Source organism: Halictus rubicundus, chromosome 4, assembly GCF_050948215.1.
Source record: "Halictus rubicundus isolate RS-2024b chromosome 4, iyHalRubi1_principal, whole genome shotgun sequence".
In the NCBI taxonomy this organism is placed as follows: Eukaryota; Metazoa; Arthropoda; class Insecta; order Hymenoptera; family Halictidae; genus Halictus; species Halictus rubicundus.
Genome location: NC_135152.1, coordinates 4,272,413 through 4,300,150, shown reverse-complemented (window position 1 = coordinate 4,300,150; position 27,738 = coordinate 4,272,413). Strand labels below are relative to the sequence as shown.

At 41.7% G+C, this 27,738-nt stretch overlaps 2 protein-coding genes across 2 annotated transcripts in view; one reads left to right on the top strand and one right to left on the bottom strand.

Annotated features, from left to right (window-relative positions):
* The window catches only part of LOC143353232 (very long chain fatty acid elongase AAEL008004), a 36,879-nt gene extending 16,952 nt beyond the window's left edge, over window positions 1-19,927 (bottom strand). The window contains exon 1 of the mRNA XM_076786395.1: window positions 18,909-19,927. The gene's annotated coding sequence lies outside the window, so the exon portion shown is untranslated. The remainder of the gene's footprint in view (window positions 1-18,908) is intronic.
* Window positions 1-27,738, top strand: part of Sit (stuck in traffic) — an 87,673-nt gene that overhangs the window by 16,019 nt on the left and 43,916 nt on the right. The gene's annotated exons all lie outside the window — the stretch shown is intronic.

Below are 27,738 nucleotides of genomic sequence, written 5' to 3'. Positions count from 1 at the left end.
AACCCCGGTTTCGACGATGCCCGAGGTCGACACGCTTTCGTAACTGGCGTTTCCAGTTTTCGAGCCCGAAATCGACGAAATTGCGTCGATAGCGTTGCCCAAATAGTGATCCAGATAGATGGCTGAGAGGCTGTCCGAAATGTTGCAATCGAAAAGTGGCAATGAAAAAATTGTTTCGAGACGCGAAATTTCAGTAGAAAAATCGCGGCTCGCCGGGCGAGGCTTTTTTCTATTCTCCGCGTTCTCGTTTGCATAACCCCGCGGCAACGTTTATATTACCACATACCGCGCCAGCATAATTCAGTCGTTTTTTCTTGAACGGGTTGAGCAACAAAAGTACACGGGGACCAGGGATACGATGTGTGCACAGGTTATCTCAATAAATCCCCGATAAATTTGTTTCCCCTGTCAGATTTACTGGTTGTATTCATTAGTGACGCGGCCAGACCAACCGAGCAATGATTTCCGAGGTGCATTCTGCGGTGGCATTGATGGTCGGACGCGTGCAATAAACTGTGTTACATTCGTGAAGATGCTGCTAGGAGTCAGTGACCGGGTATTTAGAATTGCTATGGGAAGAATTTTAGGGGAATTAGGCACTACGAGCCACAATTCTGGGGGAATTAGGATCACAAAAGGGCCACGATTCTGGGGGAAGTAGGAGCACACAGAGTCACAGTTCTAGGGAACTTCAAGGGCCGTGATTTTAGGATACTTCAAGGGTCTCAATTCTTAAGGAATTGGGAGTACAGAGAGTCACCATTGTAGGAGAATAAGGAGTACAAAAGGGTACCAACTCTAGGGGAATTAGTAGTACAAATCGTCACAATTCTAGGGAATTGGGAATATAGAGGTTCACAATTCTCAAGAAATTGGGAGTACAAAGAGCCACAATTCTAGGGGAGTTAGGATCACAAAAGGGCCACGATTCTAGGGGAAGTAGGAGCACACAGAGTCACAGTTCGAGGGAACTTCAAGGGCCGTGATTATAGGATACTTCAAGGGTCTCAATTCTTAACGAATTGGGAGTACAGAGAGTCACAATTGTAGGAGAATAAGAAGTACAAAAGGGTACCAACTCTAGGGGAATTAGTAGTACAAAGCGTCACAATTCTAGGGAATTGGGAATATAAAGGTTCACAATTCTCAAGAAATTGGGAGTACAAAGAGCCACAATTCTAGGGGAATTAGGAGTACACAGAGTCACAGTTCTAGGGAACTTCAAGGGCCGTGATTTTAGGATACTTCAAGGGTCTCAATTCTTAAGGAATTGGGAGTACAGAGAGTCACAATTGTAGGAGAATGAGAAGTACAAAAGGGTACCAACTCTAGGGGAATTAGTAGTAGAAAGCGTCACAATTCTAGGGAATTGGGAATATAAAGGTTCACAATTCTCAAGAAATTGGGAGTACAAAGAGCCACAATTCTAGGGGAATTAGGAGCGCCAAAGGGCCACAGTTCTAGGGGAATTAGGAGAACAAATGTTAAGGATTTTGAGATGTTTTCCCTGTCAGATTTGTAGCTATTATTCATTAACAACATGCAAGTTCTGGTGACAGGAGAGCGCCATTGATGGTCCCCATGTGTAATAAGCTGTTACTTTCATTAAAAAGGCGGACAGAAGCGAGGAAAATCAGGATCGAGAAGACCGTTTCACTGAACCGGAAACCTGGTTTCAGTGAAAAGCGTCCTCCCCGTTCATAGCGATCGAAAGAAAAAACTCGAAAATGTGAGCGGGTGATTAACGTCAGACGTGCGAGATCTTGGATCTCTCGGATCTAAAAGATGATAGAGGGAGAGAGGGAGGGAGGAAGAGAGAGAGAGCGTCGTTGGAATCTTGTTGATCTCGCGGAAGTATTGATCGACTCGATCCAAAGTCGATCCGTTCGAACCGGATTGATTTATCATGTGGAAACTGTTGCTGACCTCCAGCTGGCTCGTCAATCCTAGTCATTATAGTGAGGACTGTTATGCATTCATGGAACAATCGCGTATTTTATAAGTAGACTCTAAGGGTCTTTGTTCTCAACGTGTTAGGCTAATTCAGTTTTTATTCGTATGAAAGTCTAGCTGCACCGAATGCTTAGGCAGTTGTCATAGTCGAATTCGAATCAGGCAGATTCGTTGTTCGGCGTTTCTAGGCACGTCCTCGGGATCGCGTGCGCACAAAGAGAACGAAGTTGATCGACGATCGCGTCGCATGACAGGTCAGGAAGTTCGTCGGATACGTCATCCTCGGGATTATCATTGCACAGCGTCGTTTTCACTTGTCCTGGCCGGACGGGATGCGACCTTCTGCAATATCTGCTTGCAAGCGAGATCGTAAATCAGCTACCGGCGAGCCGCTGGGCGATTCATAAATGTTCCTCTCAGCTGCAGCTTTACCTTCTAAAACTGTTATGCTCAACAATCAACTTTTTAGGAGACAGAAGCTGAGCCAAGAAGTAATTTCATCTAGTCGTGTGATTCATTTTGATAGAACGGTCATCTAATTCATGTAGATGCATTTTTGCTGCTGATTACACTGACGAAGGAACAATCTGCATTTTACTAATGTTTTTTATTTATTAGACTAACCCTAGTGTCCATAGGCTAATTCTTTGCTATTCAAAATACTAAGCCTTTCTATGCTCTCAACTAGTTGAAGTTTTAGAAGAACCTTATCAACCTTGTAAGCTTGACTCTTACTGTGTTTTACTATTTTTATTAACCGGTCACAAATCCTGGTGTCCATAGGCCAGCTGTTTACTAAACACTTGTCAATATTTTTCTCGTAATCCAATCCAACACTAACAAATCAAACGTCAAAATTCTCTTTTACTATTATAAAATAATTTGCTAAAATAATTTTGCTAATCCACTCGTCAGCTGTCTAAGCTCACAAGCTTCTCACAGTTCCCAAAAGGATCCGCCGACGTAATTCAATGAAACGAAATTGACAAATGATGTTACTCAGATTTGATATATTGCTTCTCGCCTGCAATTTGCAACCGATTACGATATTTGACTACTGATTAATAGTCTGTAGATTGTTGAGACTCTTAAACGGACACAGCAGTTTAAGGATCTTGTCCGATCGTTATCGAACGAAATGCAAGATACAATTAGGAAATTCGTCGATCCTCTAAAATGATTTTACCGGCAGCAGATCGGTTTTTCAGGCGTTCCTTTCGTCGCGGGACCGTCAATCGGCACCTAACAACCGGTTTACGAATATTTACGATGCGTTTCAGTGGCCACTCGCTGCCACGCCACGGCTCCTCTGTCAAACAGACACCGGCTGTGTAGTGTTATTAATGAAGTATGCGCGCGGCTGACATTTAAAGCGTCGAACACTGGCGCGGTAGCTCTGTGTAATACGAATTGCAACAATCGCGGTGCAGGAATCTCGTTTATCGATAGCGAAATACCTAATAAACTAACAATTTTTCGTCGTCAACGACGTTCCTCGCGTCGCTGACTCATTGTTCGCCACTGTCGATCCGATCTATCACTTTCGGTCCAAGAATGGCACTCATTCGTCACATCAAATTGCGTGTGCATCAAACGCATTGATACTTTTATATTATTTTTATAAGCTTATACAATTCTTGATCGATCACTTTATAAGTGATTTTGTATAATCGTTTGGTTCCACTTTAAAGAAATTGTTCTATTCTGAATAATATTGGGTTTCCGAACATTAATTCCAGTCATATTTGTGTAATTTTTTACTGGAGTTATCATAAGGCTTTAGTATTCTTAACCCTCGGACAGCGGACCATTCTGGTGACAATATAATTGACACTCACTGTTTTATTTGTCAGTTCTTTAAAACATAATTTTGAAGTTACCTGTCGTGGCCAGGTTAATCCTTTTATTGTTCTCTTGTGGTACCGGAACAAAGTCCTACAGTAACTCCAATTAATATTGGCACACTCTTAAAAATCGCATAACATTGTCAATATTGGAGTCAACATTAGATTGAGCTACAAACATTTTGGTCTTCTCAGGGAATTTCGCCCTTATGTGATCATTTTGAAACATCTGTAGCTCATTGCAACGTTGACCGATTTTGATGAAATTCTCAGAATATGTATAATTCATACAGATGTACACAACGTACTTTTTAAATTGTTAATAGAAGCCCGCATACAAAAAGTTGCAAACTGCAACTGTTAGTACTTTCTCTGCAATTTCGACCAATTGTAATTTTAATCAAACATTTTTTTCACGTTATGTAAGCGAACCAATTGTTCCAACTTCTCCAAAAAATTCAAGTAGTATACTCCAATATTGACAATGTTATGCGACTTTTAAGAGTGTGCCAATATTAGTTGGAGTCACTGTACGTACATTGGAAATAGGAGCACATGGTGGAGGATAATCGACTGATAAATTAAAAAGTGAGCCGAAAAGTTCATTATGGTGATAAGACAGAAGAGAGCAGGAATTTGCAAAAGTTAGAATGGCGGATCGCGCCGATTTGGATTCACGGCGCATACAGAGGTGTCCACGATTCGAACGGGAGTTTATCCGCGGGATCGCGCGGAATAATGGATCGCGGATGAAAGCGCAATCTGGAATCTCGTTAGACACGCCGGTTGGCTTCGCGGCAGAACTATGTAGACCAGAACCGGCCCCGGCGATTGGGCGTACGCGCGTTCTAAGGCCAGAGCCGAATCGGTTTTTGCGTAACACCGCAACACTTGCTCGCGGAAACTAGAGTAACAGTCATACGCAGCTGCCCCGGGAAGGTTGCTCAATGTCGTTGCATCGGCGTTTCCTCTTTCACGGTTTCCCCGTCATCGGATTTACGACCTCTTTCGGCGCGCGAGCGAAATCGACGGCTCCCCCGACGCCGTGCCGCTAATTAACACCTCGCCGCCGCTGATTACCCGAGACGCGACCAACGCGAATCACTTAGGCGATCGCGGACCGGGAAAATGATGCCTTGCACTCCTCTGAACCTGCGGATTCCAGAGTAGTTTTTCTGTCATCGATAACAGTTGTCGAGAAGGATCCAATTTTTTGGACACTAATAACTGTTATTTGTAACCAAAAAGTATAAAAATCTATACTTTTTAATCATTTTGTATTTCGAATTTTTTTCTTTATATTGTATGTAGATTATCTTACATTTGAATAATAATCAACCTTTTATGAACGATTTTTATCGTAGAAAATTTTAGAATAACTGTTATTTTTGGTCCCTCACTGAGAGTCTTTAGCCATTTTTTTGCATATTTGATATTTGACATGAAAGAAATGTTTCATCAGATCAAATTGAGTCTTTTAACGTTGAATTTAGAATATTTATAACTAGACTGCAGATATTTATGCAAAATAAAATGTGATTGCGTCAATGGGAAGAAACTGGAGATAGATAGACATTCCATTTTCACTTTAATCATTTTAAAAAGCGGAAGATAATAGATTTGCATTCTTAAATCATTTTAACCGTTTTACTGTTTTAAAATACCCATTATTGCACAAAATGTATTTAATCGTCGTGAGATAATTGACGTTGTTTGAACATTATTATGGGACGATTTTTTTTAAGGGACATTTTTTAAAGAAATGTTGTACGAGATAAAATGTCTTTCAACATGACTGCGGATTTTGTTACTGCCAAGCACTAGAAATATGAGAAGAATCCAGTGCACTAAGAGAATTATTTTTAACCCTTAGCGCTCGAATGGCGACTGTAAGGCGCCACTAAAAATTGCTGTATCATTATTGAAAATATTTTTCACATTATTAAATTTGTTTGTATTTAATAAAGTACTAAACATTTCAGTATTGTACGAGTAAATTGCACCATTTTCGTATGTATAACATGAAAAAAATATATATATAGAAGGGAAATATTCTAGGTTGGAAGAAATGGTTAATATTTGTAGTTGTTCTGAGAAAAAGTCCTCGTCCCTAAAGGGTTGGATGTTATCTCTATGTTACTGTCTTCGTAACGAAATTCAATTTCTGCGAACGAGAATGCTACCAATTACCAGTTCCGGAGCATAATTCTCGATAGGAAGGAATCCGTGAATAGCGTGTTTCAGTTAGAAAAAATGTAGCCAAAGGATATACACTGATTATGAAGTGGTAATAGTTTAACTGCTTCGAATTAAAGAGAGATTCCAGTGGAGAACTGATTAGTGTCATCGTCGATATAATACCAGTGTGTTCCTGATCGTTGTTTCGTGTGCGTCGACAGTCCTGTACAATTAACAGGTTTCAAATTAGAAGATCCACTCCCTCGGTTATGTCAGCCGCCATCCATGACGGCATTAGAAACCCTGCATGTGCTGACACGAATCTGTTTCTGTCGATCATAACTGCATCACTCTGTGTAATGAACAGTCCCGTTCGTTCGACGGTCGATTATGCTATCGACACGATCCATCTCCGTTTACCAATATAATCCTTTTTCGACTACCCCCATGCGCTCGCTTATTTACACATTGTTAGTGGATTCGAATGAAAAATAAGAACAACAGTATTTTAGTATTTCAAAATTCTTTAAATGTTCTTACTGTTCTGTGTTCGATTTCCTGATTTTTGTCATAACGGTCCCATGGGCCACGGGCTGTCAAAAATGATGAAATAATCTCCGATGGGTAATCGCTCCGAAGAATCATCCCCTAAATTCTGTCTAAACGCGGTTTTACGCACACTATCAGAATTCAGAATCACGCGGTCACGGTCGAACGGTACTCGTCACAGAGAAAGTTCGAGGCATCATGGTCGTCGAAGAGGTCATGAAACACGAGGAAGAAGAAGACTCTAATGTCCCGAGGCGATCATGACGCGGGAAGAAACAGAGAAAACTTGAAAAGAGAGAAAGGTGGATCCTTCGTCTCGTCTCGTCTTGTCTCGTCGTTGGGCGACCGTCACGGGCGGCCGATGGGAGAGGTAATGGCAGCAAGACACGGGCCTCGCGATGATGATGATGATGCCCGTTGACGAGGATGATGCACGACCGGCTCCCTCTGAAACCCGGCTGGCTCCGAGTTTAGTGGGTAAGTGGGTCAACGGTCCGGTTAAACGCGTCTCTGTGGTGTAGCTCGCACGTTTTACTCCGCCGGTCCATATTCCCGTGCTCTTCCCCGCTGATCCGGTTCCCTCCCCCCCATAGGCTTCTCCACCATTCCCATTCCTAGCGTGGTCCCGCCCCATCCTCTCGCCTTTTTTACTTTCCGATTTATCCTTCCGATCGAGCTGCGCCGAGCCGCCAGCGATCCTGCTGCCTCGATCTCCATGATCTTTCTTAACACGTCCGCGGTCGAACCGGAACCCACCAGCTCCAATAAATTAGAAATGTCCTTTTGTCTCTTCAGAACCATCGGACCAGGTCTAGACAATTCAGAATCGTTTTTCTTCATTGCAATGATCCAATCCTTGCGAGGGTTGTGCAATTTCTATGGAATCGGCTCGTAACTTGTCTATTTCTTTTTTTTTTACTGGTTAATCTCTCAGGCCTTGGTAAGAAAATATTTTTGTCTGATTAGACGAAGATTGGAGTACATTGTTGCATTTTTTTTCATAGCGATATCCTCACTGTCTGCGTTTAGAAGAATTGAAGAAAAGTGAGAGATGGCGAAACGATTTAAGAAGTCGATGTTTGATGACGGGTTTGAGTGATATGTTTTATCGATTAGATGGCTCCTCAATTTTGGCTGGAGAAACATTTTTGTCTGTTTAAACGAAGATCGGAGAACGTTGTTATATTTTTTTTCATAACAATCCCTTCGTTTGTAACGTTAATAAAAATTGCCGAAGGCTCCCATTTCTTTCTATCCACAGGTTCTCAGCTCGTATCTTTACCAAGGCGAAGGTTTCACGATAAAATCCACGTATACGACTACATTCTATGGCTGAACATGAGATTTTATTAGCCTACTAACAACCGCCGAAAAGTCCACCAACCGAAGAATAACGACACACAATTAAAATCCCAACACTTCCCGGGCGACACTCTCCATTCGACTGTAACCTAACCGTTTAAATAAGTGGAACGCAGGCTAAACGTAAATAAATGCATTCTCGTACCACAGATAACCCACTGGGCCATTAAAATCGTTTAAAAGAACAGTACAATCCCAGTTCAACCGGCTACAAAATAAGGAAAGCACGGAACGAGGAAGTCTTTCAAAAAATCTAGGCTGAGGAAGAACGATTTTGTCCGGCAGCGTTTGTTAGGAATTTCACGAAAAAACCGCGGTAACAAAATATGCGGGTTTCACGGGTGTAGTCTCGAAAAAAGAAATGAACGTTGAAGTCTACTTTGTGAGAGGGGATTGGGGAGGGATGAGGTAGGGAAGGGGAATGAGAGAAATTGAATTGGAAACGGAACGAGACGCACGAGCCTCTCGCAAAGAAACGCTGATGTTCGTTCGCGACGATCTAACGTCCGCGCGCGTAGAAAGCGGAGGTCCGTTTCCATTTGCTCGGCCACGGTAATTCATATTGCAATGAGTCTTGCCGAGGATGTCCGCGAGGATCGATAAGCCAGATCCTTTTATCAGAGTCGATCCTGCCGCGACGTTCAATGGTTCGCCGGTCAGTCTTCCGATTCGAAATAATAGGATCAATTTACACCGTCCATTAGTCCAGGCATGGTACAGATTAATAAATGCTAGATATCATAATTCATACGTAGCTCTTGGAATCCGAGTCGATTCTTATCGCATTTCATTTTACATAAAGATCTGCAGTTTAAAAATAACAATCCTTCATCCTTGTATGGCGGATGCTTCTGATGGATTGTGGTATGCAGGAGTTAGATAAAAATGCATTTCGTCCATTAATATTTTTCTCAGATTCAAAACGAACGTAACAGTAATCTGAGATCTTTTACCGTTTTGCTAACTTTTTCCCTAAACGCATAGAAATTCGCAGTCTAGTCGATTCTATGCGAAAATTGGTTCCAAATATTAGGCTTCCAAAGATTAGGCTCGCACAGAGCGGCGGAGAAAGAGGTGTCCGTCCACTTTCTTGACGGTGAGCCGAGCTTTCTTGGCACGACGCGTGCGTCTCGTTCGAAGAGGACCTAGAAAATGTGTTGGGACACCCAGACCTAGAGAGGGAGAGACGATCGAGGACACACCGTGAAACCAATACCGTTCGACCGAACCGGAAATCGTGAGATGAAAGTGAGAAGAAGGAGTGACAACGGTGTGCCGTTGTGCTAATCCTATTCGACCGGTCCCGTTAACATCTTCCGGCCACTCGCTTCTCCGACAACATGCTGTACCACGCCAGCAACCACGTGCTCTTCCAGAACGTTACCTAATACACCGAAATCGGGCCAGACAAACTTCTTCTCTGACCCGGTTCCAGCCGTTGACACTCTTTCGGAGATTTTTCTACGGTGAGTCAATCTTCAGATCCGGAGGACACCTAATCGTTCGACTACAGAAGAATGGAACGTGCCACTCCTAGCTACGTCTCGATTTTTAGAAATTATTAGCGACTGGCAAGCTATATGGATTCGAAGTGAAAACTGTTTACAAATGGGACAGCAATAAATTTTTAAATTGGGAACACAATTTTTTCAATTTGGTCAGCGATAAATTGCTAAATTGGAAACACAGTTTTCTTCAATTCGTGTCAATTCAAACGTGTGAAATTCATGAATGAGAATGTGCCAAATTTGCACAAGGAAACGATTAAGGGCTAAATCATAATTTTACAGGATCGAATAGAACGTTCTTCTCATGTTTTTACAACATTTCACAAATTTGTCCTACTTTCTAACCTAATCACATAACGGAACAAGCATTCCATTTGAAGTAGCCTTATCTCCCGAATTCTCATGACAAGTTGGAATGCATTAGTCCTTAATGTAGTATCTCTTATCAGATTCAACTTTAGTTTTATGTTCCATCGAATTTGTATGATAATCGTGTCCGAGGAATTCTCCCGTTAGACACTTATTCAGGGAAATCGAGAAAGGGTGTCTTCTAAAAAACGATTATCACTTTTCGGCTTTCATTTTCATCGAATTTCTTAGAGCCTTACGAAAGTTTCCTAAGAAGTGTGTCACCGTGTTTTAATTACGAAATGATCCCTTTATAGTCCTTAAGGGGGCCGGCAGGCATTTGGCCTTGACTGTCACGCTATGTTATCCTGTGCCTTTTTTCTAGACATTTTACGTCTTAAATAAATCTCGCGAAATTAAGAGAATCTCTCAGCGGCAGAGAGCCATCTTGTGACGTCATACTTGCTTCAGAATTCGAATTTTCTGCCGAATATTGTTAATTACTCCCCGATGAGGTAGAAATTCGAAATTTGGGCTCTATACAGACATAAATCGGACTTTTAGGAAACACAAGTGACCACTTTTAAACTGCTCATTGCAATATTGAAGCGATAGTTTGAAAAGGTTTTGACCCATGCATAAGCATATGGATTTCAAACCCTGCCGGCCCCCTTAATTGGAAGTTTTTAGCATTGCAATAGATATAAATAGACTGCGGATTTTATGCGTTTATGACAAAAATGGGTAAACGCAATTTAAAGTAGTGGACATATTAAAAAGATTTAAGGGCACCAGCGTATTGGTTTTAGCTTAATAAAATAATTAAAAGAAGAAAGAAATTTTTATTTCGCTCCTGTGTCTTGGAATCAATGCAAACATTTTTTATTTTGTATAAAGATCTGCAGTCTAGATATAAATAAAATGCTAGAGCACAGAGTTAATATCATAGAATTAAAAAATGAGCGTGTACTATTTCGTCAATATTCTCAGCTGTGTCTTTTCTCATTGTACTTAGTCGATTTGACGAACGAGTGGCTCAACTGCCAACAGAAGTTTCATAACACAAAGCGTCTAATCACCTCAAGTGTTTCGAGCACGTCCTTGGACCACTAAACGCTTTTTTAATGGCCACACGAAACGCCTAAATAAGAATAAAACATACGTTTAATGGGGCCTTTGGACGTCACTGAAACATCACCTTTGAACACCCAAAGTTTCACCTTGAGGACACGGTTTCCTCATATTCGACGCGCTAAAAGGATCATTTGCTCCTGTTTAAAAGTAGGTCGGACAAGGACGAGACAGCCCAAGGATGCTTATGGTTTGCGCAAGCTCGCGAATCTCTTCGTCTCCGTTTGTTTACATTTCGTACGCGGAATTTCTGCCTGTAGGTTACGTAAGTCCGCGGCACGTTCGTTCGTTCGTTCCCGGCGATTCCGTTTGAACTTTTCACGGCTGTCCCTGAATACTTCGCACTGAATACTTCCTAACAGGTGCGTCACGCTTCGCTCACGCTTTTTCTGCTCTCGTTCGAAAGTGTTTCGGCGTCGTGCGCCTTCGATTTTATCGTTGGAAAAAAGGGAGGGGGGAGGAGGTATCCTTTATTTTATTCGTTGTTGCATCAGAATGTTCGCGGTTCAGCAATCGGCAGAGGTGTTTGATCGATCAATTCCTGAAAACATCACTTGCTCATGTTCAGCTGGATTTCTTAATCCTTGCTCGTCTATTTGGATGCACTTTCTTTTGGCATTTTCGAAAATATTGATTTTCAGATAGACTTTATCCTCGGCGATCTGTTTTGCTTTTAAAATTTCATTCAGAGAGAACTGAATCGATTTTATCTCTCCAAGATCTTTTTTTTTTTTTTGATCAGTGAACCGTGAATCAATTTTATTTCCTGAAAACGGTGTCTTTTTTCGTCAATAGTGGATAGATTGTACTCTAGACTGCACGGGTCAATTATAAAATTAAGAAATATTTACGATAAAATTTCTGAAATTTTCCATTAAGCATTCGAGAATGTTGATAGGAACTATTTTCACGGATGACATTACGATAAATATTCTTTTCCGTTTTCCAATAGTTATTTCTGTACAGGTCAATATAGAGGCCTGACCGTGAACACGGTCCATCAACCTTGCCCCAGAACGTTGTATTTCGTCGACAAAGTTGCATAACGCTTTCACATGCTGCGTCTCTCGCGGATTACAGAATCAGCTGGTCGAGGGGCAAAGTTTCTCCTAACATTTTGACGATTCCGTGAGAAATTGTCGAGCACGATTACGCTAATGAGTCCTTATGGGACCATCATTAACCTTGACCATGGGCTGTGTCAACGAAAATGAACATTCTTCTCTTTTTCATTTCTCGTACTTCTCTCGAAATGATTAACTTCAATGGTTTCTGCTTTATACATACAAAGAGACTGTAACTCTAGAATTTAACGTGCAGAATATTGTTTATATGTTTTTCAAAAAATTCATTGTTCAATTTTAAAGTAGCTACGCGATATCAGTGTCGCCAGATGAGGGGAGGGAGCACGAATCGAGGGGAAAAAATTACCCTCTCTCTCTGCCAGTACCGGACAGGCGTCACGTGACCGGGTTGCGGCGGAAGCGTGGGGGAATAGCTCGGTGGAAGGGGAGGTTAGAGTGGAGGAACAAGTCCTGATCTGGCGACAGTACCACTGTTCAATCTCCTTACAGTACATACCGATTTGCATAGCGAACATTGTTGCATTTAAGAGCTCGCTTTCTCGCTCACGAAAAACCTGGTGAGCCGATTCTTTTTCCACGGCCGATCTCGCTACACCAGAAACATTCACGATCGCCGGGCGTTTTACCATTTATCCCCAGCATCCGAAACGATTTTCTAGCGGCTACGCAATTATCGTCGCTCGACGCAAAACACATTTACGACGACAAGATTCGGAACAATGTAGACCGGCGACGACAAAATGCGTGGGGAAGAAAAGGCACGCCCGTTTCCCGTCGAAGGATGAAATGCGACGTCGTTAAAACGCTTCTTCGAGTGTCTAGGTCTCGCGGAATCTGCAAAAAGATTCGCTGGAAAACGGTTTCGCGCGCACGGTTTCGTTATTGGACCGGTGAGAAAGCAGCGGCGATTTTACGTCGCTTTCTGTCTGTGCATACAATTTCGAAGCGGATTTGTATACGCGCGAATGAGTCGCAGCTGCTGCCGCGCGCGGCCTGTTTTACTTTGACGAGGGTCCGTCGAAAGTTCCGAGCGGAACCATTATTGTCCGACACATTGTTTTTCTGATTTGTAGAGAGAAAAGCAGGAACTCGATCGGAAGATATGCAACCGTTAGCGCGGAGACTACCGCGAAACGATGCGACGCTGTAAAATTAGCGGATTTGACGAGGATTTTGGGAAATCTGGACGTGAAAGTCAACAAATAAACAAATAAAATCGCAAATCACGACTTCCCGGTTTCTGTTTCGTCAAACAAACTGCTCTGATTTTACCTAATTTCTCTAATTTTCAGTGTTGAAGAAGGATCGAAAGTATTCGAAAGAAAAGATGGTAATAGGATTGTTGCTCACAGAAACGAAATGATCAGAGAAACATTCTATCGACAGAAGTAACATGCTCGGTGGTTGCGCAGTTAGGCGATTTCGTCGCCGGCGTACCAATTTGGTCAGATTCGATCTAACAAACTGTTCCTGTATTCTCAGCAGCGCGAGATACGATCGGTTGAAAGCAAAAGCGCAGCCGTCACGGAACGCAATTGGCTAATTAAAAACGAACAGCCAAATGCTTCTGAAGTAACATTTTTCGCAAAAGGAAGCGCCGCAACGGCGCGGCGTCTCGGCTGTCGCAACCCGCGCGCTGCTGAAATCTCAATTTCAGCGAAACTTGCGAGCCAAACGCGAAATGGAACAGCAATTAAAAACCTTTATTATATCACCGCGTTGATGACGCGCGTTCGCGTTCTGCCGATTGCCTTCGCAAGCAGCTGCGCCGCATCGACGTTGCAATTTGTTTGCGTTGCGATTAATTCCATAGAATGATTCGCGAACCACAATCGTCGGTCGTTTTCGATGCTACATTTCCGACGCAAAAATAAAACTCCGAATAACTGGGGATTTTGAGAGAAAAATCATCCAGAAAATCTTGCCCTAAATTAACTTAAAGTTTTCAAAAACTAGGTGCAGTTTAACAATTTTTTTTTGACAGATAATCATTAGGTCAAAATGATGTCAAATAGATGAGGTCAAATAGATGTATACTTTCCAGCGTTGTATCTGAATGTTTTGAACGTGGAAATGTTAATGTAACAACTGGAAGTAATTTCATAGAACAGGATATGAAAATTCAATTCAGTTTGATTAAAGGGGTACACCGAAACTTCTGATATTTTTTGTAGATGTAAATATAACTTCGAACTTCGTATTTCAATTTTTTCACAGTAGAAATCTTACTGTTGATAGTAATGGCAAGAATTGTTCGGTACGGTGGCGTTGGATTTCGTTGTAAGCGATTTGACAGCTTTATTCGTATCGGTGACAGTCAACGTGATAATGACATTTATGGCAAACTTGACAGAAAACGTTCGGAACGTGTGTGAACACACCGGAAAAGTAATTTAGTGTGGTAGAACCTCGATTAACCGGTTCGACTTTTTTAATATAGCAGCGGACACGCGCTGAAGTCAGTAAACAGAAGTAACTTCTGCTCATATCGATTAAAGTAAAACTATTCCACCTAATTATACCTAAAACGAACCATTGAATCATCCGAACATATTCAATCAACTTTTAGTAATCACACATTTGTTGATAAGAAAGGAAGTAGTGTCACAAGATTAAAAAGAAATACAAAAAAGAGGAATTTATTAAATCTGAATAACCTGTAATGTTTATTCTTCGAAGAAAAATTTTTTTGCCTCTAGAAATACCTACAAAATTTTTTACACTGCGAAATAGCCCTCTGAATAATTGCCAATGCTATAAAATAACACAAAAATTTCGATTTACACTAAAATATGCAGCGATCAATTCCGAGTGCAACTGTATACTAAATTCCCATTTAAGAGCGATCAGGCTATGGGAAAAATTTCTTCCATCAACCAGAGGATTTCTCGTGCTACTAACTATCACGAATGTTATAAACTATTGTTGGAATGCGTGTTTTCCCGTATAGTTCAAATTCTTACATGCTCTAAACGCATAAATATCTTCAATGACACAGACAACACTGCGAATCTGTTAGACAAATATTTTCTGCATCAATTACAAGAAACAGGACACCATTATCCATCGCAACAATTGAGAAATGTTTTCTTCCGCAATTTCAATAATTCGATCACCCACGGTGAACGCATAAAATCCTCCAAGATCGAGCAATCCAATGGTCCGGCAAGCGCAGTCCGGAAAAGTAGTGTTACCGACTATCAAAGAAAGAGTGTAGAAGATCGATGGATCAGAGCAGCTGATGAATCGTACGATCACCGTTGCACAAAAAGCGCGTGTTTCTCGCGCACCGATCGTCGCAAGAACCTGCCGCACAGTTGCTCCGGTCGCATTCCGACGTATCAGCGCGAAAGCGAATTTCTCCTTAATGCAAATCTCGGAAGACACAAAGACGATGCACCGGCAACGGAACTCTGATAACGAAACGTGTTCCCGATAGCGTGCAAATTGTAACGGGCTAATCGATTGCGAAACCGCGCGTTCATTCATCCGATTTTTCGCTCGGGGATATGTATGCGACACACTTCTACGAAAAGGAATGACAGATTCGAACGTGCCACAGTTTTCCATAAATTTTCCCCCATCGCGTCCGCGCATGTAAAACCATAAAACACGTTTCGCAAGAACGATGTTAGCAGAACGAGCCTGCCGACCGCGAGCCGATTCGTTCCACCGTAAATCGCGATCGTTCGATTATGTCATTTCACCGCAAAAATTCAGCCTTCGTTGGTATTCGTCATTTCTGGCCATTTTCGCACTATTTTTAACCGCAATTCATTGTTCCACACAATTGATTTCAAGACTGTTTCTCAATGCACGACTCGTTTGTCGGATTTGTGCATGGAAAAATCAATTTATGTCGAAATTGTCCTCAATCGTTAGCTTGTGTACATTATAGTTTGCCAGACTATTATTATTTCTGTAGAGACCGATGCGAGGCAAAAGATTAATTGCTAATGAATTACATAACAAGCTACAAGTATTTTGCAATACGTACTCGGGAAACTACGTTTGTTTGTTGCAAAAGGAACTATGTAAAATCGCTTGATATTTTTCTTTTGCTAACGTCCTATCAATTTTTCGTACAATCGAATATAATACTTTAACAACCAACATTTTATATAATTCAGTCTCGTCGTTCTGCAAACGATCTCCGAATTAATAATCAACAAGAGTACATAATCTGGCAGTAGCATGGTTGAAAAGTGGCACAGTAATGTCCTCAAGGGACCCTGCAAAACGCAGCAATTTATTTCCTACATTCTCTTTCTTTAATTCAAACTACCGTCTGAATTAATTTCGCTTCATGAGAACCTAAACTCACAGTTTCGCGATTAAACCAATAAAACCTAACGTTCCATAGCTAAATATTCAAGGAAGTTAAAAATGAAAACTTATTCTCAGTTATTTTCGTTTTCTTCGTTTGATTCCAGGTCAATTGTTCCAGGAAGAACGAATTAATTGTCGCACTCGCTGTTGAATTAACGCGCACAGCAAGTCTGCTCGCTTCTAACGCGCTCCGATAATCGCTGGAGCAAACACTTTCGTCGGGGCCCGGTTCTGCACGCCGAAGAAGTATGTATTTCACTCGCGCGCAGCGTTCGCGCGCGCTGCATGCGTTTCCGACGTTTGAAGGTCATAGGATTTACTTAGGCGGCGGAGCTGGTTCGCGAACCAACGGTGTTCGACGAGAACCTTCGTGGTCTCTAGACACTATACTTAACGTGTCTGATAAATACGGTGCTTTCAGGAAAAAGACTGTGGACTCTGGGCACGGAGACTTTGAAACACATTCCTGATCGTTGAGCCTGAAGTGCGCGATTACTGAGCGAACGAAAGAGTTCTGTGGATACATTCAAATTGTGGACACTGGGAGCATCATCTAAAACGTCTGAAATTAGCGGGAGAACTCGCTAAAATGTCTGCAATGATTGCAGGCCCTAGGACCTTCGTCTAAGATGTCTAACTTGGCAACAGACCTTAGGGATTTCATTAAAAATGTTCCAGTCAAACCGCCTAATGACTAGAACACTTCCAAATGAAACAGTTCTACAATCTCCTACAATACCCTACAAATTATCGTGGATAACAAGCTATTAAAAACACCTAAGAAATAGAACCACAACAAATCCAAAAGCCGCACGGTCTAAAATCCATCCTGAACGCCCAGAATTTGTTTCATTAAACCGCCAAGAAAATACCTAACTTGCCCCAAACGAATTAACCCTCCGTATACTATGCCGGAGTCATTTGTGACCCGTCGCGATGGGGATAAATTGGAGCGACCGTCCGTATGTATAATTTCAGGAAAATCACTATCCTCTCTTCTTCTTCTTCATCCGAAATACGACGTAAGCTGGTCCCGAGCCATCGCCATATATCGAAAGAAAACTGAAATATCGGCGTGGGTCAGAAATGACTCCGGCATATGCCTAGAACTCGACCCCGAGAGTTCAAACGATAACGCAGTCGGTATCACCTTTTACACGTCTGATTGTCAGAAACAATTTGTCAAGTGTAAACCGGTTTCGACCGACAAGCGCGGGAGAATTATGTTGCACCGAATTAAGGACAGAAGAAAATCAAGACATCAGTAATTTTCCACCGATACGGGTCCCGATCGATCATGATCCACGTCTCATTGGTAAACGACAAATTAGAGATTCGCTTGCAGGCAGATCCGAAGTAAACTCCCACGCGTTCTACGCCGGCTCACATACACGCCCGTCTGATCTATTAGCAGTGTCTTCTACTTTGCGCGATGTTCCGCGCGCGAGTGGAATACACACTTCAGTGGTCAGACGAGCGAACGGTCAGAATCGGTGAAACTTAGTTAGTTCTGAAACGAAACTTTGCTCTCCGAGCGAAGGACAGAGGCCGTTTCGAAAGCGTGACGCGTCGATTTCGGAGTATTTTGGTCATCTAGTTAAAGAAACTTCCATTTTTATTCCTCGGTTTTCGAGCCAGTTTTCACTTTTTCGCGATTCCGTTGAGCCGAGGACCTGGAATGCTGCTTGTCAAGAACATCGTGCTGGATCGCGGTGAATTATGCTTGTGTGAGCATCGAGGTTCGAAGTATCACCTAGTTACAGCAGATCGAAGCGCTCCTGAAAATGTATTAACACTTTCTAAGAAGTTTCTAAAAGTTTCTTCTCTCGAGCATATTATCACCGTGGTCCTGCAGTTTTTTTCAGAGAAACTTCACAGGATCGTCGCTCTCGAAACACTACCGCGATCAATCTGTCGCTTTTCAGCGAATAATTGTGCACCGTATCCGCGAATAAATTACAGTTTCCGCTTCGAGTATTGCGCGGTTTTATGCGGTCACGCCCGAGGAAGTGTGGGATCAAAGCAACTCATTGCCAGAACTTTATGCAGGAATTGTTGCACGAAATTATCGTATCCACCTTGTATTCGCGACTTGCATTACCGTGATTGGTTTGCGCAATGGTAAAATTTTCCGAAGCATTGGTCGAATGCAAATTTTACGGGGCTCAAAGGCAACAACCCGGTCGTCTTTCCTCATCAATTTTTCCAAACACTTTAGAACAATAAAAGGAATCGGTTCCCAAAAACGAAATTTCACCATCCGTTTACGCGCTCCTTTCTGTGGCACCACTAGAAATTGCTATTAATTCAAGACAGTTCCACGAAATGTCCAAAAATTTGGTATTTTACAGGTTTAAAATTATCCCCAAAAGATTCTCCCACCCACGAACCAAACACAAGTTCTCAATTAAATTCGTCCGGAAGTCTTCGAATAGTACAAAAATGTTCGGTTGAACCCGGGTCATGTTCAACACAGGCGCCGCTGGCCAGGATCGACCTATATCATAGACCCCGTATACTGTGTCCCACCGGTTCCGACTTTCATTCTCTCGATCGCAGACGGTCATCTGTCAGCGCCGGTGGATCCCAACCCAACAACCGATCTCTCGAACGGGACTTACCTCTTCGTCGAACGAAAACGGTGCCGCGTTCGAAAGTAAACTTCCTGCCACTTCACCGCGCCGGAATACCGGCGGACGTCAGCCTCAATAGCGTGGCTAGTCTTTCGCGAGGAAGTTTAGCTTGCACCGGGTAGCCTGCACCTCGTCGACACCTTGAAGAAACTGTTCAACCGCGAAAAGACAGTCCGATCTCAACTAAACAGTCCGATCTCGAAAAAACAATTTGATCTTGAAGAGGTTGCTCGACCTTGAAGAGACAATTCAATTTTGTCTCTGCTATCTTCCCTGGCTGATCCTCTGAGATCTGTCACGTCTAATTACACCTCGCGAAGACCCTGAAGCAACGGTTCTATCTCGAAGAGCTTCTAACCCAGGACCTTGAAGAAACTGTTCATCCTTGAAAAAGTCTTCCGTAGGAACCTCTGCTTTCGTTCCAAATGGATGTTGTTTTCCAAGACTATTGTTTAGGATTGTCTGTAGCTGAACAATCAAGACCCTGAAGACACGGTTCGATGTTGAAGAGCTATCTAGATGGCACAGCTAGCTTTTCCAGGTGAATCCCCTGTCACAAATCTGTTAAGTATCGTGTACCGCCTAGCTTGCACCTCGTGTAGACCCTGAAGAGCCCGTTCAATCTCACAGAGCTTCCGTTTATCTGCTACAGCAGCCCTTCCAGGTGGATCCCGTGTCTCAGATTTGTTGCTGAGCTTGTTCTGCGTAAGTACGTGGACCTTGAAGAAACAGTTCAATCTCAAAAAGCTTCTGTTTACTTCAGCAGCCTTGCCAAGTGGATCCTAATCACTGGGATAGTTCTAAGCAGCTGTTTCACCGGTTTGGAACCTGTCGGGGTGCACAGCTGGTTCGAACACACACGTCGGTTGTTCCCAAAGGGGTAGGCACTGTCACGTATCGCGCGCGCACTCGATTGCTAATCACGATTGCGGAGCGTGTGCACGCTTTCGTCGCGAAGACACGTGCACCGAATGCGGGACCAACGGCCGATGCTGCGTGAATAGTCCGCGGCGCAGCGAAACCGCGGTTTAAGTATTGGTTAAGCAAGCCGCCGTGCCGACAGGAGGCCCCGGGGTGGGGGCGTGTGGGCCTTAAGTGATCGCCTGAAAATCCCAAGCCACCGGGGAGTCAAGGTCTCCCTCCCTAACACGTTCTAATTCCACAGAGAGCCACGCTCAGAGAGAAAGAGAGGGGGTCTGGGACCTCCCGGGCTCGGTACACCCTCCGGCCAAGGTCGTTGCTTGGAGCCTCTACCACGACAGTCCTCTCTTCTTCTTTTTCTTCTTCTTCTTTCTTACTATCTTTCTTCTCGACTCTCGTAGCCTAGATTTTCTTCTCTATTCGGGATCAGCTGCAGGTCCGAAGGTCGGGACGATGATCGAGCGTAGAAATCTTTGGGCCCGTTGCGAAGTGTTTTGGGACTCGAAGTGGTACCGAACAGGTTGTTGTGGACTTTAGACCCTTGTACTACGATTTACGTTACGATTTTAGTGATTCGAATTTCTTCGTCGTTCATAATTTCTTAGGAAGAAGGAAGTTTGTATGAGTTCCTGGTAAAATACAATACTGCGAAGCATCAGAAGAATTCAATGACATTATTATTATATTTTTGACCTATTAAAATTATTAATAGAGGCACTGCATGGATCTCGTGTTCCTTACAATCACACAATTTTTATTTCGCTTAAAGATTTGCAGTCGGAACTGTGTTGATTTCCTAAAATATTGGAAACAGGTTTCTCAGAAAATTGTAGAGGGTGGACTAATTGGTCGAAGGTCGAGATAAATATGTCAACGTAGAAATCTTTGAGTCGGTTGCGAAGCTACCAATTTTTGGAACTTTGAATGGTACCGAAGAGGACTATATTTAATCCTTGGTGCTTGGAGATTTTTTAAAAATATTGGTTCCTTAGGAAACTCTAGATTGTCGATTAAAGGACCGAATGTATAGTCAGCACCTCTAAACGAATACAATCTTGACGAAAAAACATAGGAGATCGATTGAGCGTAGTGATCTCGCGTTACGGGCGTTGAAATCATCGCGCCCGGCGAGTTATGGTCGCGTATTCGGAGCACCGGCTCATGCCACGATAATTATTTCATTTATCGACATGATTTTCATGTACCATTCTATGGCGTGTAATAGGTCGGTACTTTCTCTCCGCACCGCCGCGCGACGTTGCAACGAATTAAGGCCATTTTATTTCCTACCGAGTTCCGACTCGATACAATGAAAAGCGAAGATGCTTGCAAACGTTCAACAGTATCTCGTGCAAACAGACGAGCCTAGGAATTTCTCGAATTCCACTAACCGCTCGGAGAACAAGTTTCAAAGTGTCACGCTGGTCAATGGTGTCGGCTGCCGCCTGTTAATTGCTCCGCGACGACAATAATTCCATTAAGATGTAGATACTTTCACCGCTACCGATGCCGAAACTATCTTAGTTGATTGAGATTACTTTCGATCCGTGGACCGACCGGTAATCGCACGCTTCAGGACAATTAGATTACGATGCAGACACTATGTCTGCTTGTTCAGAATTTTTCAGGGACTAAGAATAACAGTTCTTCTAAGATTTTCTACTCTTTTCAATTTTCTCTCAACGATAACATTTACCAACAAGTGAACAAATTTTCGGTTACTCATAATCCTTATTTGTAAACAATACGATTTTAGTCGATGAAATACTTGTTATTCCATGACTTTTTTCTTTTTGGTTATAAGAGTTATGGTCCCTGGAAGTTTTGAAATTTTTCGTTTCATCGATTTATGTATTTTATGCAAATTAAATCTATGATCGTTTCTCTGAAACTGATGCAATTAGATCGATTAGGTAGAAGGATGTTTATTGTAATTTATGGAAAATAGACATTTAATGTGGCATTTCGGCTCGACAAAATAGAACTAAAAAAATGATGATGCACATCCGTTTTTGTTTGAATGGCAAACGATCGAGATGCCCCTTTTGTAAGAAATGTGAATTGAAAATAGGTTTGTTCTTGTTTGCTGGGACATTCTAAGCGAAATGGTGCGAAAATGATCACGATCTAATTGTTTTTCTGTTCTGGGAAGCAGATGTTCCACTTTTTGTGTGACCCTATTACGCAAGAGTTTGCAAACATCATGTTCGATGAACAAAAACTGGGAAATAACCGCTCGAGCGGCGCAATAATTATAAAAAATGTTGAATCTGCGTTTGATCAACAAGTTCAGAGATCCGGAGATCTTAAATTTATTTGCATAAATCGCTTTGAACAACACAAATGTACAAAGTAGACATACTTTCGAATGACTTTATTAAATTCATAAGTAAACCACGTGTGCTATTTTATCATGACTGCTTTGCATTAACCGTGTTACTTCCTACTCTGTAGCGATGATTGTAAATAATTCGATGACATGTAATTTATGGTGATAAACATGATGTGCATAAGGAAGGTATTTCACGTAGACTTTGTACGTTTCTTGCACTCTCGTTGAACCTGCTCTGGAAATACAATTTGATTAGCGATCGCGGAACAGGGGACGAGTAAAATCGAGTCTATCGAAGGTCGCGTGTCTCCGTGTCGCAGAAACCATCGGTTTGCGACAGTCGTCACTGGTTGATGCGACGTGTAATTAGACTACGTCACGAGAGTCCAGGAACTGTTGCTCCACAGAGGGATTAGGGGTCACTTACGGGCATAGTACGCGTGACGCTCGGTACGTTTTATCGAGTAAAAACACATCGAGGCAGTAAACATTGCGTTTATCGAATAAACGGACAACGAAGCAGTAAGCATTACGCGCATAAAATAAACAGGCAACAAAAAACTGAATATTACATTCATGAAATAAAAGGGCATCGAAGCGGTCAACATTTTGTTCGTAAAATAAGCGGACAAAGAGGCAGTAAACATTCGTAATTATCGCGGTTTTAATGCGTTTATGAAAGAAATTAGTAGATCGATCAGAAAATAATAAACCCATTTAAAAAAATTAAAAATATTGCTTAATACGCAGCTCTTGCGTTGTCAATTAGTACAGGGAATTTTTACAAAATAAACAGACAACGAAACAGTAAACATTGCGTCGTAAAACAATTTTAAGAGACGAAGATCGATTGTACACTCTACCTGGAACCTACAATTAATCCTAGGATCGAGGATGACAATCAAACTTTCATGGCCGCTTCGAGCCGACGTTCAACAAACCTTCAACAATTACCTTTCAATTTTCATACGTCAGGAACTGACGCTCTCTTGCTTCGCGAATTTCAACAGTGAGAAGAAAACCATCGACCACGATGTACGATGATCAGTGAACTCAAACTACTTACAATTAGCGGAACGGTTTCCACGTTAACGAACGGGTCTGTCTACAATGTTCGCAATTAACGCGAGCGATTCCGGAGAAATTGTGTTCTCATTTTTCGCTGTTTGATGAATACGCATCTTGTTTGAAGTGGGACGGAATCTTTCCGTGAATCTAAAACGGTGCAATTAACGTTGCCGCGGACGATGGACGGGATTAGGGTTTTTTCTTCGATTTGAACGAAAAAATATGAGATTAAGAAAATGTAGAAATTATTGGAAGGTAGCGATGGGTGCTGAGGAAATTTGAACGAAATATGGACGCTGTATTAATTAAGGTTTTTTCTTCGATTCGAACAAAAGAATGTAGAAATCATTGGGAGATACCGATGGTATCTCGACGGGGTCAAAGAATCCTCCCGGAATGAAAGATAGCTTCCGTGTGATCTGTAACCGGTCGCGATCGGGATTTAACGGGCACCTTGGACGTTGCCCGCCATTCCCTGAAGAGAATTTGGTCGGCCGTTCACCTTTCGGCCTCGTCCATGGTCGCGTCCGTTCCCGATGATCGACCTGCTCGCGCCACTCTACGAACACAAATGGTCATCGTTCCCGCTGGATCAAAATTGGTTCTCGCGATCTTTCACATTTTTTTATGCATACGATACTTTTTTGAAATCACGGTGTAGTATAAAAAAAAGTGCAAGTACGCGGGAAGAATAAACCGATTGCAGGAAGAACAAATGTCGCTTGAGATAAATAAGCGCATAAAAGTCGAAGAAAACGTGGTAGCGTAAAGGTGAGGTGTGCTCCCAGCCTCGATCTATATAAGAAAACATAGATCGTTCTTCTTTTTCTTCGATAGATCGAGGATGTGGCAGCACGTTTCCTGGAAGTCATGCGAGAAGACAGTCACAGCACGTGTCCGATTTATTGTTACGCGGCCGACGCGACGCGACGTCCAGTTTCGTCCTCGTGGACGGCATTTCGTAACCGGATGCTGGAAACTTTTCGTGCCATCTCGTCACACTGTGTTAAGTAACACGTGTGCGTCTTCTTTTCGGGTCGGGTTAACATCAGCTGTTTACCCGGAGCACGTCGTTTGCATAATAGAACTGCATCGGAATCATTTCCTCGGACGATTTTCTTTACCAGTATAATTATCCACGTTTTATTCGATCTGTCACTGATTCTTGCTGTGGTATCTTCTTTGCGACGAGTTCAAGTTCTTCAGTATGCTTTTGCGTACGTAAATGAGGATACTTTATTTTGTTGAGATTCCTGCCCTGAAGCAGATCTTTTTTAATTGACAACCGTAATTGGACTGAACAAATTTTCAATTTTATGCAAATATACTCCACGAGACATAAATGATCTAATGTTTCTTTATTGCGGAAAAATGGTTCTAAACGTGATAAAAATCTTCTCGAAAGAATCTTGACTGTAACGTTGAATTAAAAATTGTAGTGTTTCTGATGATTCCTGAGGAATTGAGCAATGTTTATAGGCAACAATGTTCTGTTTAGAATTTGACCCACTATTTTTTTGTAATATTTATCCCGAATAGGAAACACTATGATTTTTAATTGAACTTTTTGCCCGGTATTTTATACACTGTCCATATTCGCGACAATAGGAAGAATTAAGATCGTTTTTCAGTAAAAATAAAAATCGTTTCATCATCGGCACCGCATGGACTAAATTTGCGCAATGTTTTGAATTTTTTACAAATTTTTATGTCGCTCTGAAATGTTGATCGATGTAGACCATAATTCGTTGTCGTTTTCCTCGAAGGTTTGATTGTTGTGCCGCGCAATGATTGTTTATTGTTCTTTTTGCGAGTGATCTGTACGTCAGAACCTTTACGCGGGAAATTCTTCGACGCAATAGATAAACAAATGAGGCGGGACGTAATTATATAGACATTATTATGGCATGTTGAGTGATCGACGGGGATTCCGGTAGCTGCTTCTTTTTTATGATTGCAACGAAACGGTATAGATAATTGAAAAGCATAAATAATTTTAACACTAACGCGGGGTAGCATTAAAAGCAGAGGGTAAAAAATTGCACATACCTAATCGTCGGCATTAAGTATTATTAACTTATTGCTAATTTCATGCATTTATGAAAATATTAAAAGTGTTGGTACAATATTTTTGAATTATTAAAATTATTAGCAGAAAGAGTTTTATTTGATTTCTGTTTCCTGCAATTGACTTCGAGACATTTTATTTTGCATAAAAATCCGCGATCTAATTATTAATTGCTAGCGGTTCGATTGCATCGAATTTTCTAAATTCAGTTAATTTTATCGTGTGTAGTTCGCAAGAGGCTTCCGAAAAAGGTTTATCAGGAAGCTAAAATCTCCGTCTGGGATCCTGCTACGAGATCTACGTGATCAGTCTGCGAATGATCACTATACCAGGATCACTGGCCCGGCAAGCTTCAATTCAAAGACCGTTTCGTTTTGCATTTCTTTTTCGATGCGAAAGAATCAAGGATATACGGTTCCTCCGGTTGACTACTTTTGCTGAAGTATGCGAACGAGTATGCGAATCAGACGTTCACGTGAGATCGCGATGGGATCCATTGCTCGCCGACGAACGCTGTCAATTTTCATTTTAATTTACCTCCGTTGAAATTTTGTCGAGTTTCCTCTGTGCTGAAAATTCAATAAATTTTTTATGAAATCGAGCTGTTTTTACAATTTCTGTGCGCAGTACTTTGCTTTCGAGTCGCCCCGAAGGTTCAGCTGAAAATTTTCAGTGCAAACAGCAATGTCTAATGTTTATTGAATTTTTTAATTTAATATTTGTCCTATAATTGTTTGCTGAACATTCCGGAAATTCGATTAGGCGGCTCGTGGACGCACGCTCGAATTTCCACGAGCCTGGAGACTGCAACGCCCGCATAGAACACCAAGTTCGCATAAAATTCACAATTTATATTGCGATCCTCGTGGAAACAAGATCTAATTTTCACTGATTTGTGAACGAAACTATTGGTACTTAACTGTCTTACATTTTTAATGTTAGACTAAAAATTCGCAAATCATTCGGGCACCATAGCCCGGAGCAACGAGAAACACAAAGAGATTGCATTATCTCTCGTTTTTCAGCTAGTCGGTGGTTTCGCTCTCACAATCGATAATTTTACGTCGACAGCGCTATTGTAACAGGATAATAACGGCACACTCACTGCGTGTTGAAAACTATATCCTATATTTTGCAAACCCTTAACCAACTCGCAGGAACGATCGTTTTCCACAAAAGCGGGCAATCTTGATCGCGAACGTAGGATAAAAATGCATTCTCGGTTAAATGCATAAAATTGACAGTGTACCGTATCAATTTCTTCTTTCCCAACGTTGTCATTACGTATACAAATTAATTCGTACAGTTGGCCAACTTGGTCTCGAGTTCAAAAATTTCGACCACGATATTGTAGATTGAATCACCTGTAAATTGCTGTTAAATCAGCAAATTATAAAACTATATTAATAAAATGTATAACATTTTTGGGACACCCTGTATCTTCTTTAGAAACTTTTCGACAACGAACGAGTGTTCCAACGTAAAACTACGAAATGTATCACTGATCGGTCATCATTTAGTTTAATTAGAAAAACATTGCACTTGCAGCGTAATGCCATAGTCGTTCGCAATTCATTAGACCAATTTGCGACGACCCGTACAGCATCTCTTTTATTTGAATACGGTTTACCTTGACCACCGAAAAAAAAAGATTAATTTCGAAATCTCTTGTCTTCCAGCGAGCTTCTCTCCCATCTTGCTTTATCATCGGCTCATCGCTCGTTATCTTCGCTCGTGCGGTGCAATTAAAAGGACGTTTATGGTCGCGCACGAATATCATTGCTCAATACTGCTGTTGCAACTTCGGTGGAACCGTTCCTTAAGACTTCAACGAAATCTCTGTTTTAAGTGGATTCTCTGGAAAAGTGGCATGTCAATCTGTCAAGATAGTAACGAGAGCGAGAAACTTGGAGTAAGTTTGCTATTCGACCGCTGAAATTGCTCGATAAATATTCAGTGAAAAATAAACAAAGTTGCTTTTATCGCTGCGCTATTTCTCTTGGTTATGCTCGAAGGCTGTCGCGGAAAATGTCAGGTGACGAAAACGAATAAAATCATACTATTTCCAAATGATAGTGAGTCGCTTTGCTCTGCGGACAGAATATCTTTCAGTATACGTTTTGACGCACTTATCTAAAATATAGATAGATTATGTGAAAATATCTAAGCAGTCTAAAAATACTTTTGTATTATTTGCAACCCATTGAAATTGTTAAATACGGAAATAAATATCTATACGGATCTCATGGCTTGCAACGGATACGGACAATTTTTATTTTGCATAAAAATCCGCAGTTTATCCATCACATATACTTTATTTTGTGTCATAATCCCTTAAAGATTTACTCCAATCTGTGCAACTCTAGTCTGAATTATTTGAACTTTGTATCGGAAATTGATTTAGACTTTGAATAGTGTTTTTGTATTGG